We start from the raw sequence: 16267 nt of genomic DNA, 5'->3' as shown, positions 1-16267 counted from the left end.
CTACCCCACCTTTGTTCGTGGATTCTGGGTCGGGGATAGTCTCGACGCCTGAGGATTCGGCCGATGGGGTAGAGGAGGAGGAGGAGGAGGAGGATGAGCTTGCAGAGGGCACACAGCACTCCCTTCTCCCCAACAGCCAGGATCTTTTTATCACCCCGACTGAAGTACCCGCCCAAGCCTCCCAAGCCAGTACCCAAGACTCTGACCCCATGGAAGGGACCTCAGGTGAGTTTACCTTTTAAAATATAAAACTCGTTTTAAAAGCAAACGGTTTTTAATGATTACTTTGCCTGACTTTGCATTCGCGGTCAGTTCAGCTACTGGAAAAGTCTGTTAACGTGTCTGGGGATGGAGCGGAAATCCTCCAGGGACATCTCAATGAAGCTCTCCTGGAGGTACTCCGAAAGCCTTGCCAGAAGGTTTCTGGGCAGTGCATCTTTATTCCCTCCTCCATGGTAGGACACTTGACCACGCCATGCTTGCAGCAAGTAATCTGGTATCATTGCCTGACAAAGCCTGGCAGCGTATGGTCCCGGTGTTTGCTGGCATTCAAGCAACATCCGTTCTTTATCTTGTTGTGTAATCCTCAGGAGAGTGATATCACTCCTGGTAACCTGGTTGAAATACGGGAACTTAATTAAGGGGACAGAGGTGGCCGTTCCTACTGGGCTGTTTGCCTGTGGCGGAAAATAAATCCTTCCCTGCAGTTAGCCAAGCGCAGATGGGAAATTGGCCCTGAGTTTTTCGCGTTTGGCTAGCAGGGATCTTCCCTGTTACCAGCCACGCGGTGGGGGGAGGGTACCGTGATCATCCCAGAGAATTCATGGAGGGGGGGGGGGGGTCGGCGGCGGGGGGGTGGGTAGTTTGGTGCCTGCAGGGATCTTCCTGCAGGGTTAGTTTGTTTTCTGGTGCTGCTGAATGTTAACAGAAAAACCGCAGCACTCTACTTGCCTGAAGGGGCCCAGACAAGCCCCACCACACTGCCCCCCTCCCCCAACTGGCTGAGATTGGCCAGGCTTCTGCAGCACTCTACAAGCTATGCTTGGTATGTGGGAAAGCACGGCGCAGAAGCTTACCATGGCCGCATGCAAGCCGAATTCTGTTGCCCAGACCTGTGATCTCTAGCAGCAAAGCCACAGGCACTCAGCATTAAGAGGCAAAATGCGACCTTGCACAGAAATCACATGTGCTATGTAATGTGAACAGTGTTGGTCACCGTGAAAGAGTATAAGCATTGTTCTGCAAAATGTAGCTTTTAAAACAATTCTCTCTTTTTTCCCCTCCCTACAGCAGCTGCAAATTCCTCAAGCCTCCCTCCTCCATCCCGAAGGTTATCACAGATAAGGCGTCGTAAGAAGAAGACGCGAGACGAGATGTTTTCTGAAATTATGCAATCCAGCAGGAGTGACAGAGCTCATCTGAATGAGTGGAAGGAAACAGTTTCAAAGTATAGGAAAGAAGTCAGTGAACGTGAGGACAGGAGGGACCAACGTGAGGAGAGGAGGGACCAACGTGAGGAGAGGAGAGACGATCGAGATGAGAGATGGCGGCAGGAAGACCAGAGGATGAAGGATGCAACGCTGGGGCTGCTCCGGCGTCTGGTGGAGGTTCAGGAACGGCTGCTGGAAAACAGACTGCCGCTTCAGCCCCTGTTCCACCCTCCCCCCTCCCCATGTTCCGTATCCTCCTCACCCAGACGTGTAAGAACGCGGGGGGGGGGGGGGAGGCTCCGTACACCTTCCCATTCCACCCCAGTAGACAGCCCAAGCAAAAGGCTGTCATTTTTTTAACCTTTTCTTTGTGGCTTTTTCCTTCCCAGCAATCCTCCTCCCAAATACCACCCAGGTTCCCTCCCTCTTTTTCTAATCTATTAATAAAGAATAAATGATTTTTAAATGATAGTGACTTTATTTGGTTTGAAAGAAAGCTGGGGGAAGGGGCAGGGTGGGTTCCTTACAGAAAATCAGTCAGTAAAGGGGGAGGGTTTTCATGAAGGAGAAACAAACAGATATTTCACACGGTAGCCTGGCGAGCCATGAAACTGGTTTTCAAAGCTTCTCTGATGCACAGCGCTTCATGGTGTGATCTTCGAATCGCCCTGGTGTCTGGCTGCGCGTAATCAGCAGCCAGGCGATTTGCCTCAGCCTCCCACCCCGCCATAAAGGTCTCCCCCTTACTTTCACAGAGATTGTGGAGCACACAGCAAGCAGAAATAACAATGGGGAGATTTCTTTGGCTGAGGTCAGAGCGAGTCAATAATGAACGCCAGCGACCTTTTAAACGGCCAAATGCACATTCTACCACCATTCTGCACTTGCTTAGCCTGTAGTTAAACAGCTCCTGACTCCTGTCCAGGCTGCCTGTGTATGGCTTCATAAGCCATGGCATTAAGGGGTAGGCTGGGTCCCCAAGAATAACTATGGGCATTTCAACATCCCCAACGGTTATTTTCTGGTCCGGAAAGTAAGTCCCTTGCTGCAGCCCTTTAAACAGAGTAGTGTTCCTGAAGACGCGAGCGTCATGAACCCTTCCCGCCCAGCCCGCGTTGATGTTGGTGAAACGTCCCTTGTGATCCACAAGTGCTTGCAGCACCATTGAAAAGTACCCCTTGCGGTTTATGTACTCGGTGGCTTGGTGCTCCGGTGCCAAGATAGGGATATGGGTTCCGTCTATTGCCCCACCACAGTTAGGGAATCCCATTGCAGCAAAACCATCCACTATAGCCTGCACATTTCCCAGAGTCACTAACTTTCGTAGCAGCACCTGAGTGATTGCTTTGGCTACTTGCATCACAGCAGCCCCCACAGTAGACTTGCCCACTCCAAATTGATTCCTGACTGACCGGTAGCTGTCTGGCGTTGCAAGCTTCCACAGGGCTATCGCCACGCGCTTCTCAACTGTGAGGGCTGCTCTCATCTTGGTATTCTGGCGTTTCAGGGCAGGGGACAGCAAGTCACAAAGTTCCATGAAAGTGCCCTTACGCATGCGAAAGTTCCGCAGCCACTGGGAATCGTCCCAGACCTGCAACACTATGCAGTCCCACCAGTCTGTGCTTGTTTCCCTTGCCCAGAATCGGCGTTCCATGGATAGAATCTGCCCCATTAACAACATGATCTCCAAAGCACCGGGGCCTGTGGTTTCACTGAATTCTGTGTCCGTGTCCGTGTCCATGTCCTCATCATGCTTGTCGCTGCGCTGCCGCCGCCGCTGCCTCCTCTCCTCGTTTTTCTGGTCCTGGCTGAGCATAAACTCCACGAGAACGCGCGAGGTGTTTGCAATATTCATGAGTGCTGTCTTGACCTCAGCGGGCTCCATGCTTGCCGTGGTATGGAGTCTGCAGTGTTCACCCACCCAGGAAAAAAGGCGCGAAAATGGTTTTCTGCCGTCCGTTGCTTTCATGCAGGGAGGGAGGGAGGGAGGAAGTGAGGCTGTACCCAGAACCACCTGCGACGATGTTTTTTGTCCCATCAGGCACTGGGATCTTAACCCACAATCCCAATGGGCGCGGGAGACTGCGGGAACTATGGGATAGCTATGGAATTGCTACCCACAGTGCAACGGTGCAGAAATCGACGCTAGCCCCGGTACTTGGACGCACACCACCGAATTACTGTGCTAGTGTGGCCACACTCATTTCGACTTTATACAACCTGTTTCTCAAATCCGAATTATCTAAATTCGGATTAATCCCGTAGTGTAGACATACCCAAAGAGCGATAAGGAATGGATGTTGTCTGCATGCCAGCAAACACCGGGACCATACGCTGCTATGCTTTGTTATGCAATGATTCCAGACTATGTGCTACTGGCCTGGCGTGGTAAAGTGTCCTACCATGGCGGATGGGATAAGGCAGCCCTCCCCAGAAACCTTTTGCAAAGGCTTTGGGAATACATCCAGGAGAGTTTTCTGGAGATGTCCCTGGAGGATTTCCGCTCCATCCCCATACACGTTAACAGACTTTTCCAGTAGCTGTACTGGCCACGATTGCCAGGGCAAATTAATCATTAATCATTAAACACGCTTGCTTTTAAACCATGTGTAATATTTACAAAGGTACACTCACCAGAGGTCCCCTGTGTGCCCTCAGGGTCTGGGAGCACGCCTTGGGTGAGTTCGGGGGTTACTGGTTCCAGGTCCAGGGTGATAAACATATCCTGGCTGTTGGGGAAACCGGTTTCTCCGCTTCCTTGCAGCTGTGAGCTATCTACATTTTCTCCATCCTCATCTTCCTCGTGCCCCGGACCTGCTTCCCTGTGTGTTTCTCCAGTGAGGGAGTCATAGCACACGGTTGGGGTAGTGGTGGCTGCACCCCCTAGAATGGCATGCAGCTCTGCGTAGAAGCGGCGTGTTTGCGGCTCCGCCCCGGACCTTCCGTTTGCTTCTCTGGCTTTGTGGTAGGCTTGCCTTAGCTCCTTAATTTTCACGCGGCACTGCTGTGCGTCCCTGTTATCGCTTCTGTCCTTCATGGCCTTGGAGACCTTTTCTAATATTTTGCCATTTCGTTTACTGCTTCAGAGTTCAGCCAGCAGTGATTCGTCTCCCCATATGGCGAGCAGATCCCGCACCTCCTGTTCTGTCCATGCTGGAGCTCTTTTGCAATCCTGTGACTCCATCATGGTTACCTGTGCTGATGAGCTCTGCGTGGTCACCTGTGCTCTCCACGCTGAGCAAACAGGAAATGAAATTCAAACGTTCGCGGGGCTTTTCCTGTCTACCTGGCCAGTGCATCTGAGTTGAGAGTGCTGTCCAGAGCGGTCACAATGAAGCACTGTGGGATAGCTCCCGGAGGCCAATAACATCGAATTCCGTCCACACTACCCTAATTCCGACCCCCTAAGGCCGATTTTATCGCTAATCCCCTCGTCGGAGGTGGAGTAAAGAAACCGGTTTAAAGGGCCCTTTAAGTCGAAAGAAAGGGCTTCGTCGTTTGAACGTGTCCAGGCTTAATTCAATTTAACGCGGCTAAAGTCGACCTAAACTCGTAGTGTATACCAGGCCTTAGTCTTATTTTCCCCAAGGAAGCTGGGAGATGTTGGAACACAAAGTACTGCATCTTGGGAACAATCTCCCAGAAATGGCATCTTCCACTCAACAAATGTTTTCTAGAATCATCAATAGCAAACAGTTAATACTCATGTTTGTCTGAGAATAGAGTGAAGGGGAGTGTTTACTCCGACACCTCAATAAGTGAAACAGACAGAAAGAGGAAAGCCATCCTGAAAGGGAATGGATCAGAGTGTGTCACAGTGTTAAAGGGAACAGCCTCTGTCAGAGACACTTTATAAGTGGAAGGTGCTCTAAGGATTGTAAAACTCTGAGCTTGAGAGAAGGGCTTGCTAGCAAACCCTGTAAATGGGGGGGGGTGCTCCGCCCAGGTGGTGGACTAGACCATTGCATCCTCTGAGGCCATGTCTACACTAGCACCTATGTTGGCAAAACTTTTGTTTCTCAGGGCTGTGAAAACACACACACACACATACACCCCGCCCCAAGTGACATATGTTTTGCCGGCATACGTGCTTTTGTGACTCATGTCTCCTGCCGACATGGCTACCACCACCCTTTGAGCTGGTTTTATTCTGTCAATGGCAGAGCTCTCTCCCCTCGGCATAACCCGGCTACACGAGCACTTTTACAGCACCTTGGCTGTATTGGTACAGCTGTGCCGCTGTAAGCTTGTCAGTGTGGACATGGCCTAAGTGTGCCATGGCAGACGCTTTGTGCGCATAAGTACTTTATCCATGAGTCTGTGAAATGTCCTATTTTTTACAGGTCCCACAACGTCGCCTTCATAATGCCTCTTCATGAGCTGCTTGACGGCTGGTGTTGTCCAGGGCCTGCTAGGTGCTTCCATCTTTAATCCACAGCCCCATTTAAATGACTCATCCCCTTTCATACAGTCTGCCCGATACTCTTAGCCAATAGTTTTGGACTAACATGTCAGACATCCATTGGTCTCACTCCCTACGTCTTCACTACCCACTGTATCAGCAGTTAGCGATCGATTTATTGGGGATTGATATATCACGTCTCATTAAGACGCGATATATCGATCCCCGAATGCGCTCCCCATTGACTCCGGGATTCCACCAGAGTGAGCGGCGGTAGCAGAGTCGACGGGGGCGCCGCGAACGTCAATCCCACGCCATGTGGACCCCAGGTAAGTCTATCTAAGATACTTTGACTTCAGCTACGCTATTCACTTAGCTGAAGTTGAGTATCTTAGATCGATTCCCCCCCAGTGTAGACCAGTAAGGAGAAGCTCTATTTAAAGATGTAGGAGGATGGGCGCTGTTGCACATTGAGTTCTGTATTATTTCTATACTTTATACTGTCCGATTCAGTTCTCTTACAGAAGTAAAACCCAAAGCAAAAAACATCATGGGATTAAAAAGGTACTTCTTTACTTTGCAGGCTACATCTATAAGTAACAAACTAAAGACTGGTAATCACTTCTTTAACTTTCCCTTTTAGAATTGTACCTGCTAAAAAAAGAAGGCCCAGTGGTTAAAAGTGTAAAATAAAAGACTTGAACAAAAATCAATGTGTGCCCCTAAGCCCACCACTTTTGTGGCCCAACTTGGAATAATGACCCCGCCCAGCACTCTGAACATTGGGGAAGTTTAGCTCTGGCTCTGGGAGTGAAACCCATGGCTTTGGTCCCTTCCTGAGATATTCTCATTTCTTTGCCTAGACCCCACAGAATTTTACAAATTTCTTTTCCTGCACAACGTAAATAGGTTAATAATTGTGACACACAATCTTCTGGCAAAGACTGACTTGGCCTCTACTCAGGGCTCATGGAGGAAAATTGGAGCAGTGAGAGAAAGGAAAAAGTAGCTCCATGCTGATATCCCCTGCACTGTATACTCCCCTGGATCAGTGTCATGTGAAGCAAACTCAAATTTCCAATGGAAAATAAAAAATATCTAAGGGATGATGCACATTTGCTCATAAACCCAACACAAATACATTGAGCTGAACATGTGCTCGGCATCACTATCTGACCCTATCCCACAAATAACTGTGCAGTCATTTATCCCTCCCATGGCAACAATGGCCCATCTCCTGCAGTGTCAGTCTGATCACCAGAAGTCACTAGAGAATTCTCCACTGTTTGGTCATGTCCAGCTGTGTCCTGGGCCCTCATCCCATCATGTTATCTGTGAACTTCTTGGGACTTTGAAATAGAAACTCCAAGGAACCTGCTGGATGGTTTGGTTGGCTCAGGATTTGCTGGGTCCCAGCCCACTACTCACTGCACACTTACTGAGCTGTCTGTGAAATAGACGTTATGGCAGGTTATTGTCTAAGACAATCACTAGACTGACATTGTTGATGATCAGGTTCAGTATGAGTTTCTCAGGCTGGTGCAGCAGCACGTTGGGTTCCCATAAACCAGCTCCTGCTATTCAGTTTAATCCCCTGCCAGACACCTGCATGAGTCGCCTCCTGTTAACCACAGACCAACAGGTTCCAATCACTGTATTATTGAAATCATATCAGGGTCCCACTTTAGTGTTAAAAGAATTTTAATCAGTTTTTGAGTCTTGGGCCAGATTCCCTCCCTGAGTGTGCTGGGCTCCGGCCTGGGACTCTTTCTCCCTCCTGCCTAGCTCTGACTACGAAGCCTGGCCCTGGCACTCCTTCTTCAAGCACCATGTGGGCAAGAGGAAAAGTGTGGTAGAAAGCACAAGGACCAAACTTGTGGGCATCATATGAAGCAGCAAGAATCCCAACCATCAGGTCAAACCACAGAACTGCAGGAATCAGCAGCCAGTTCTAGAACACTAACCCATTGCAGACATCCTAACCAAATGCCTGGCTCCAGTGGATGTGAGTCACCCAGCTGGAGAGGAAGGATTCCTTCTTGTGCAGGGCCGGCTCTAGGCACCAGCAAATCAAGCTGGTGCTTGGGGCGGCACATTTTTAGGGGCGGCATTCTGGCGCGGGCCATGCCGCCCCTAAAAATGTGCCCCTGCCGCCCTAACTCACCTCTGCTGCTGCCACTCACGCGCAGCTGCTCACCCTCCCTCCCAGGCTCTCAAACCCGGGAGAAAGGGGGAGATCCCGAGCAGCTGCGGCACACGAAACAGCTGATTTGCGCGCCGTGGCCGCTTGGGATCTCCCCCTCCCTCCCGGGTTTGAGAGCCTGGGAGGGAGGGGGAGACCCCAAGTGGCCGCGGCGCACGCGCTACTTCTCCCTCTCCTTCCCTCCCTCCTAGGCTTGAGAGCCTGTGGGGAGGAGGCAGGGCTGGGGATTTGGGGAAGGGGCGGAGTTGAGGCGGGGCCAGGGGTGGGGTAAGATAAAAACGGGGGGGCGGCCAAAATTGTTTTTGCTTGGGGCAGCAAAAATCCTAGAGCTGGCCCTGTTGTTGTGCACCTGGAAAGAGGAAAGTTGAGCACTTTCAACTCCAGGGATTTACTACAACCCAACACAAGGTCCCACTGAGATTTGAACTCAGATTGCAGGATTCAGAGCCCTGAGTGCTGACCATTACACCATGGGACCAGCCTGTATGCCCTTCTCTAGACATTGGTGAAACCTCTTCTTGGCTGCTCAGGCCAAAGCTCTGGCTTCAGCTAGAACCCCAGGAAGGAGTTGTGGTTTGGGCATTGCAAATGCTGGGACATGAGCCCCAGGTGCTTCCAGTCTAGCCTTTGCCATTCCTGACTTGCCAAAGAAAATGGGCGGCTGCCCGGGCTAGTGTGTGGAGCAGTTTCCCTCTTCCAAATGTGCGCCTGTCCCTGTGCTTGAGGGGACTTGCTAAATAGCACCTTTGGAGCCTGGGTGTTTCTCAGCTTTTCACCAGCTGGGGAAAAGCCTCTTGGGGTAAAATCTCCTGCCCCACTGCCAAAGTCAGCACCTTGAGTGGGAACGGTCGGGGGCCCCACCAGGGGGGCTGGCCCTGCTTTCCTACCATTTTCAGTAATGGCCACAGAGCATCAGCAGCTGCCCCACACGTTGGTCTGCGGGTGGCCTTCAGTGGTTGTTTGGCATGGCAGGGAGCAGGCTGACCCAGGACAGCAGCTGTGAGTGAGTGCAGTGAAGGGAGGGGCACAGCCAAAGAGCTTTTGGTGTCTGGATTTAAGAGCCCAAGGCAAAAGGCCACTGCCCAGCATACTGTGTGTGTGTGGGGGGGTTCCTACCCCACTGCCAAAAGGAGCCCCGTGAGTGGGAACGGTAAGAGGCCCCACCTGGGGGCTGGCCCTGCTTTCCTAGCACCTTGTGATGCTGGCTGCAGAATGAATGCTGATCTGTGGGTTGCCTTCAGTGGGGGTTTGGCATGCCAGGGAGCAGAGAGCAGGGTGGCCGGGTGTCTTTGTGGCTGTCTATTGGCCACACATAAGCATGGTCCTCCCCTCCTCTTGCCCTGACCTCAGTTGTTCTGTGGCTTTTAAGCCTTCCCTTGGAGCTGTCTGCACCTGCCGCATCTACTCTAAGTGACCAGAGGAGGAAAGGTGTGCTGGGCTCCAGCCTGGGACTCTTCCTCCCTCCTGACTAGCTCTGACTATTAAGCCTGCCTCTGGCACTGCTTCCTTTAAATGCCATGTGGGCAAGAGGAAGAGGGTGACAGCTGCAGGTACAGGGACCAAAGTTGTGGACATGAGATGAAGCAGTGAGAAAAACAACCATCAGGTCAAACTGCAGGACTCTCTAGCCAGACTGTTAAGTTCTAGGATCCCAACCTATAGCGGCCAATCCATTGAACCAGCTGGACCAAAGACCTATCTCCAGTGGGCATCAGTCACCCAGCAGGAGGGAAAAAAACACTCAATCTGGTGCATCCAAGGCTTTGCAGCAAACCAACATAGCTCCAGGAGGTCCCACCGAGATTTAAACTCAGAGTGCAGGATTCAAAGGCTGCGTGCTGACCATTACACCATGGAACCCACTAGACTTTTTTTTCTGGACCCCTTTGACTCTCAGCTGGCTGGCTTGCATTGCTTCCCACCGGCAGCTTCCTCTTGCAGGATTCTCTCTCCTCCTCCAGCGACTATAGTCCTGCTCTACCAGATCCGCGGGTCCTGCCCTGAGTCCGCACACCCCCCTGCTTTGTCTCCGTTCCCTGCAGGCCTCAAAAATGTCAGGGGAGGCCGCCCCTCCCTTCACTCAGTGGTCCCATTCATACCAGCCAGCTGCAGCCTCATCTCCTGGAACTCAGCCAGCTGTTGCTTGATCCAGTCATACCGTCACACGCTGACTGGCTCCTCTGCCTGGATGCTCTTGTGGAAATCCCACAGGCGATGTTGCAGGACTTCGCACCGTTGGTTTCTTTAATGTTGTGCTGTTTGCCCGACTGCCAGAACAAAGCTGCCAACTCCTCCCTCACCAACTCCCACCAACCCCCTGGTTGCCATAGAACTCTCTGAGACTTTCCTGTTCTGCCAACACCGCCAGGCCTCGCCGTCCCGCTCCTTTATCTTGAAAGCTCTGGAGGTTCATCTTCCAATATCCTCTGTCATGGGTCAGGGAATTGCCCACACTGAGCACACGGTGAGAGCTGCGTGATCCAAACAGTCCATTGGCACCACCCTGCACTGGGCTGTCAACGTGCTCTCCTTCACGTAAATCCGGTCAATGTGACTCCTGGCCTGTCCCCGCAGAAAGGTGTACCCCATCTGTGGCTGGTGTGAGCTTGGGTCAGAGGAATAGGAGGCTACCGCCCGCCCTCCACTGGTTCCACTACTGAGAAACACGTCCTCTAAGCCAGCCTTGCTACAGACCTGCGCCAGGTAGTGCTCATTGTAAAAATGTTTCCTCTGACAGTTGGGAAAATGGGACCAATGGTCCTCTGGCCAGCTGACACAATTAAAATCCCCCCCAACACCAAACATCATGAGGTCCAAAGGAAGGGAGCCAGTTCCTTCCATTGATCTTTCCTTTCACACCTTAAGTGGGGACCATACACACTAATATAGCAGTAACCAGTGCCACGTGCTACCAGATTTGCCTGTTACTTTGGTATATGCTCATTTATTCGGGTTACTCTTTGGGGGCGGGTGGGGGGAGGTTCTGTAATTCTATCAATGTACTGCTTGTGTCACTTGTGTTTTTATATGGAGCTCTACTTCGCCCGTCTGCAAGTCCCCTCCCAATGGAGCTCTCCTGCAGGACCTAGGTTCTCTAGGGCTGGGTTTCTCTAACCCCAGTACTGGATGAACACACCCACACCCACACATACATTAACAGAGCAAGTCTGAGTGGACCAGGTCAATCAGCACTGTCAAGCTGACTCCTTATATGTCTTTGAACTCACTGGGCTGTATGAAGCGGCACTTTCAAGCTGCCCCCCCTTATATGCCCCTGGGCTCCATGGACTGGGTCAAGCAGCACTTTCAAGCTGTTACCCAGATTCAGCACGTCCCTATCCCCACTCTCACATCACAATTGTATTGGCAGTAACCTACTGGATGAGCAAACCCCACAGTATTTTGGGCGCTGCAGGGATCTTTAGCTTAGGTACAAGAAGCGTTGCTGCAGAGTGACTGGGGGAAGCTAAAAACACAAAAGAGTAGAGTTCAATGAGAGAGAGAAGCAACCAGATTTTAACCATAAAAGTTATTTATTGAATAATAGCGATAACTACACAAGGAGCTAAACCAACATAACATACATTATTAACGGTTAATACCTAAGGTAGAAAGGAAAACGGGGGGGGGGGGATCTCACCGTTCCCTGAAGCTTGAACTGGTCGGGGTTCCCAGGTGATGGTGGTAGCTCAGGGTTCTGAGGGCAGGAGACAGACAGAGCCCCCAGCACGATCAGTCGGGAGAAGATGGAGTCCCAGTGGAACTGATGCATAGTTTGGATCTAAGCAGCAGAAAACTGACTGGAGGGTGAGTAGGAATTTTTGTAGAGAAAATACAATGGTCCAAGGGAGAACACTAGATTTGTTTATGGGTAAACTGATGACTCAAGGGGTTTCTTTAGGCTAGATAGCAGCTTCTACAAAGAGCTGGATGCGATACTTGGGGTTAACCCCACCTCCACTCCGAGCACCACCATGGACACTTCAGAGCCAGTGTGGGGGGGGAGGAGGAAGAGGAGGAGGAGGAAAACAGGAGTGATGGTGGTGGGTCGGATGGAGACACCCCGCAATCCCTGGAGCCATGCAGCCTGGAGCTCTTCTCGAGCCAGGAGGAAGGTAGCCAGTCGCAGCGGCCGGTACTTGGTGGAGGACAAAGAGAAGAGCAGGTTCCCGGTAAGCGGGTTTTTTTTTTTTTTGGGAAGGAATTATTTCGGTGCAGGCTCTTTGGGAGAGGAGGGTTAGGCATGCATGCCTAGATGCGGAATAGTGCATTGATGTGGTTTATCACATCGCGGTAATCGGCCACGGTAATCTCCTCGAATGTCTCATCCAGAACGTGTACAATGCGCTTGCGCAGGTTTATCGGAGAGCCACCGTGGTCCTTGTCCCAGCCAGGCTAACGTGTCCGTACCACTGTGCCGCGAGGGGCGGGGGAACCATTACTGCACACAGGCAAGCTGCATATGGGCCAGGGCGGAAGGCGCATTGCAGTAGAAGATTCTCCCTTGCTTCCCAGGTCATCCTCAGCAGCGAGATATCGTCCAGAACGAACTCCTGTGGAAAATGTTGGGACAATGTTCAGTGTAGGTGCCCCCTGAAGCTGTTGGCTCTCCCCAAGGCACAGAAACCCAGAGGACAGTGCAGCCCTGAAACAATCAGTCCCCCTTACTCACCATTTTGAGGCTCCCATGGGATATGTGTGCTCTGTTTCGGACGGGGAAATTATGCTATTGTGTAGACCCTGTGTGTTTTCTACTCCTTAAGTGCGGGGGGAATCATTACTCTGTCTGGTATAAACAATGCTGCCTCTGTTAGATGTTGTGTTTTGCCTATACAGCTGCAACAACCTTGAGACATCAGCCATCCCTCTTATCGCCTGCTCAGAGACTGCAAAGACTCAGGAAGAGACCGCGAAAAACCAAAGAAGACATGCTGCAAGAAGTGATGCGGCAATCTATTAAAGAGAATGAGAAAGCACAGGACTGGAGGGAGAGAGAAAGCAGGATCCACCAGGAAAACGCAGTGCACCGGCAGCAAAGCACGGAGCACCGGCAGCAAAGTACGGATCGGCTCATAAGCATCCTGGAGCGCCAAGCAGACACTATCCAGGAGCTGGTAGCCATGCAGAAAGAGAAGCAGTACCGCAAATGCCACCCCCTCCACAGCCCTTGTCCCAAAACTCTTTCCGTTGTGCCCCACTGTCACCTCCAACCCACTTTCCCCAACTTCCGTGTTCTTCACGCCACCTGCTGCCTCCAACACCAGTATCTTCACCACCCAGCCCTGAAAACCACGACCCTTACCTTCTGCACTCAACCCCCATCACCATGCAGTATAGCCATCCTGAAGTGCAGCACTCACTGCACAGCACACCAGACAGGACATACACGAATCTGTGATTGTACTGTTCCCCACTCCACCCCCTTGTTTCTTTTCAACAAATAATTTTTTTCTTCTCAATAAATGGATTTTTTGGCTTTGAAAACATTCTTTATTATTGCATAAAGTAAAAGACTCCTTAGCCCAGGAAATAAACAGGCACTGCAAGTCTGCTTGTCTGCTTAGCAAACACTGATTCCTAAAGATTGGAACTACTGCACTTCACTCCCGTTCTGGGCACCAGATATCACTGCTGGTTTTCAGCCTCAAATTGCTCCCTCAAGGCATCCCTAATCCTTGTAGCCCCATGCTGGGCCCCTGTAATAGCCCTGCTCTCTGGCTGTGCAAATTCAGCCTCTAGGTGTTGAAAGATGGTGCCAAAGGTGGACGGAAACAAAGAGATTTCTGGGATGCGAAGTGATGCATCACAGGGCATTGGAACAGGACCCAGAATCCCCCACACCCACTCCCCCGCACCCACAACCCACGGTGCAAGAATGGGAAAAGGTGTTCTGTGGGATAGCTGCCCATAATGCACCGCTCCCAATAGTGCTGCAATTGCCACAAATGTGGCCATGACAGTGTGCTGGGCAGCTCTCAGTGTGGACAGACTGCAGCGCTTTCCCTACTCAGCTGCACAAAGTCAGGTTTACCTCACAGTGCTGTACATCTGCAAGTGTAGTCAAGGCCTAGAATTGGTCTGATAACTGCTGAGCTGGGTGTGGGCAGGTGTAGGTTCATTAGCATCTGGAGAAGAGATTCCCATGATGCACTGCTTCCCTGCTTTTCTGGTCCCAGAGTTCAGTGTGGTTCTCTGTTCTCCAATCTGTATGCAAATTGAGATGTCTCCCTGCCCCATCTCTCATGCAGATGAGACTAGGGGAGTTGTCTCTGCTCTCCATTTTGTATGCTAATGGAGATGTCTTAATCTTGTCACCCTTGTCAGGAGGGGTCTAGGTGTGTCTTCCAGTGCCCTTCATTGCTCTCTGCAAGTCTTTTCTCTCATAGGTTTTGGTTTAAGCAGAGGCTGGGGGGCGGTGTCTTTCATGAGTCAGACAGGCTGGATACTGCACCCTGGTTCCCCAAGAACACAGAGCTGACTGGTACCACACGGAGCACAAAGTCCTCCAGTAATTAGCTTCCCTAGTCAGAGCTCCACCACCTTCTGTACTCAAACCACGAATGTGAACAAGAAGACTCCAACCCCATTGTTCTTCCCTGGCCTGGAGGACCAGAAAGACGGGTCCTTCCTCCTATCACCCTCTGCCCATCGAGCTACCCTAAAGCCATTAATGGGCATTTCCTGAACCCCCACTGTGTCCAAGTCCAGCTGCTCCAAGGCACTGTACATCAGGCCCCTCCTCCAGGGCACCCGAATCCCTGCCACGTTCCACTTTTACAGATGCCCCTTCCCCAGTACTGCCCTCGCTCACCTGCGCAGAGGAGTTTTCGTCCCCAGTCCCTGTTCCCTCTGGCACCATTGCCAAAGGCTGCCCTGCCCCACTCTCTTCCTGCCATATTGGCTTGACCAATAAGTCCTATGGAAGAGACAGCTCCTGTCCCTCATTGTTAAAGGTCAGGTGGGCCAACTAGGGGCAGAAGCCCACGCTCTGTTGTCCTACTGGGGAGCTCAAGATCAGGTACTTGTGTCAGGTAAAGGTGCAACAGCGCTCCCAGAAAACAAGCCACCCCTGCATAAAGAGGGATGAAAAGGCTGCTGAAGTCCGGGATTGAACCAGAGACCTTTAGATCTTCAGTCTAACGCTCTCCCAACTGAGCTACTTCAGCAGCTGCATAGCACCCTTTGGCCTGCTGCTGCTTCTCTGTCCAGGATATTTTTGTCAGCTGTTAGGTATAAAGAAGTAAGAAATGTTGGTATTGTTTAATATGTTCAATTAGTTGTTTTAATAATGAATTTCTAAAATAATGATAAGTGAATCACTAGCTTTAATAGAATTTAATATGGAGTATATGAACTATGACCTTTGGACTCCATCCTTGTAAGCAAACTTGTTTACAACTTAGACATTGGAGTCCTCTGGCTCAAACCGGAGAGAACCAGTTTTTCCTGCCAAAAAGGCCTCATGAGAGCCTGCGTGGGGCTGTCCATTCCAGTGGCAGCAGGTGCATGGTTGGGTCTTCCTAACACTCCAGAGCTAGAGAGAAGAGCACCATCTATCCTGCAGTGAGGTTGAGGAAGGAGAGGCCTGTCATCACTATCCCTGTCACAGCGAACTGAATCCATTTTACCTGTGGAAGGTCCCTCTTCCCAGAGGGTCTCCCCACCTGTGACGAAGTCCAGCAGTCGTCGGGACTCCCAGTGGTCCTCCTCGAAGGCTCTAAATCAGCCGGAGAGTAAAAGGTCCCGGGCTTTGCACCTGCACGCTGTGTCCACTGCACCTCAATCATAGGAAAGGTTTCTGTACTGGGGTTTCTTTTATTGTTTTCTAAATGCCAAGGGAGGTTTTGTGGGTCTGAGCTTCAAGCTCCTAATGTCAGTCACTGAATCACTGAATGGTTAAGTTTGTGTTTCTTCCCCCCTGCATTTTCCCCACCTTTGCCCTTAATATACTTATCCTTGTTTGCACCATATTACCTTGTCTCTCTTTATTTTTATTATATCACACAGGGTATGCTAAATCTACTGGTGATGGACATGGAAGGGAGCCAAGTCTGCTCTTCTGAGAAAAAGGGCTTTCCTTTTCTATCTTTCCCCCTACAATTTTTTCTAGTATTTTCTCTCTGAAGCGTTACCTTACTCCGCTTGGGGTAACACAGCCATGGCACACAAAAAGGACGTCATTGTGAGCTGCGGGAAGTGCAGAGACCTGGCCCCAGCCACACTGCTGGGGGG

General features: G+C 51.0%; 2 protein-coding genes and 2 non-coding genes across 5 annotated transcripts in view; 1 reads left to right on the top strand and 3 right to left on the bottom strand.

The window, feature by feature from the left end:
* The window catches only part of LOC117870001 (zinc finger protein OZF-like), an 876360-nt gene that overhangs the window by 585342 nt on the left and 274751 nt on the right, over positions 1 to 16267 (top strand). The gene's annotated exons all lie outside the window — the stretch shown is intronic.
* LOC117870043 (zinc finger protein OZF-like) overlaps positions 1 to 16267 on the bottom strand; it is a 191604-nt gene that overhangs the window by 67491 nt on the left and 107846 nt on the right. The gene's annotated exons all lie outside the window — the stretch shown is intronic.
* On the bottom strand, positions 8442 to 8513 carry TRNAQ-CUG. Its single transcript has one exon. It is a non-coding gene; the product is annotated as a tRNA-Gln (tRNA).
* Positions 15129 to 15201, bottom strand: TRNAF-GAA. The gene has a single exon. It is a non-coding gene; the product is annotated as a tRNA-Phe (tRNA).

Source organism: Trachemys scripta, chromosome 25, assembly GCF_013100865.1.
Source record: "Trachemys scripta elegans isolate TJP31775 chromosome 25, CAS_Tse_1.0, whole genome shotgun sequence".
NCBI lineage: Eukaryota > Metazoa > Chordata > Testudines > Emydidae > Trachemys > Trachemys scripta.
Note: the sequence above shows the minus strand (reverse complement) of the source record. Positions and strands in the feature narration are given on the sequence as shown.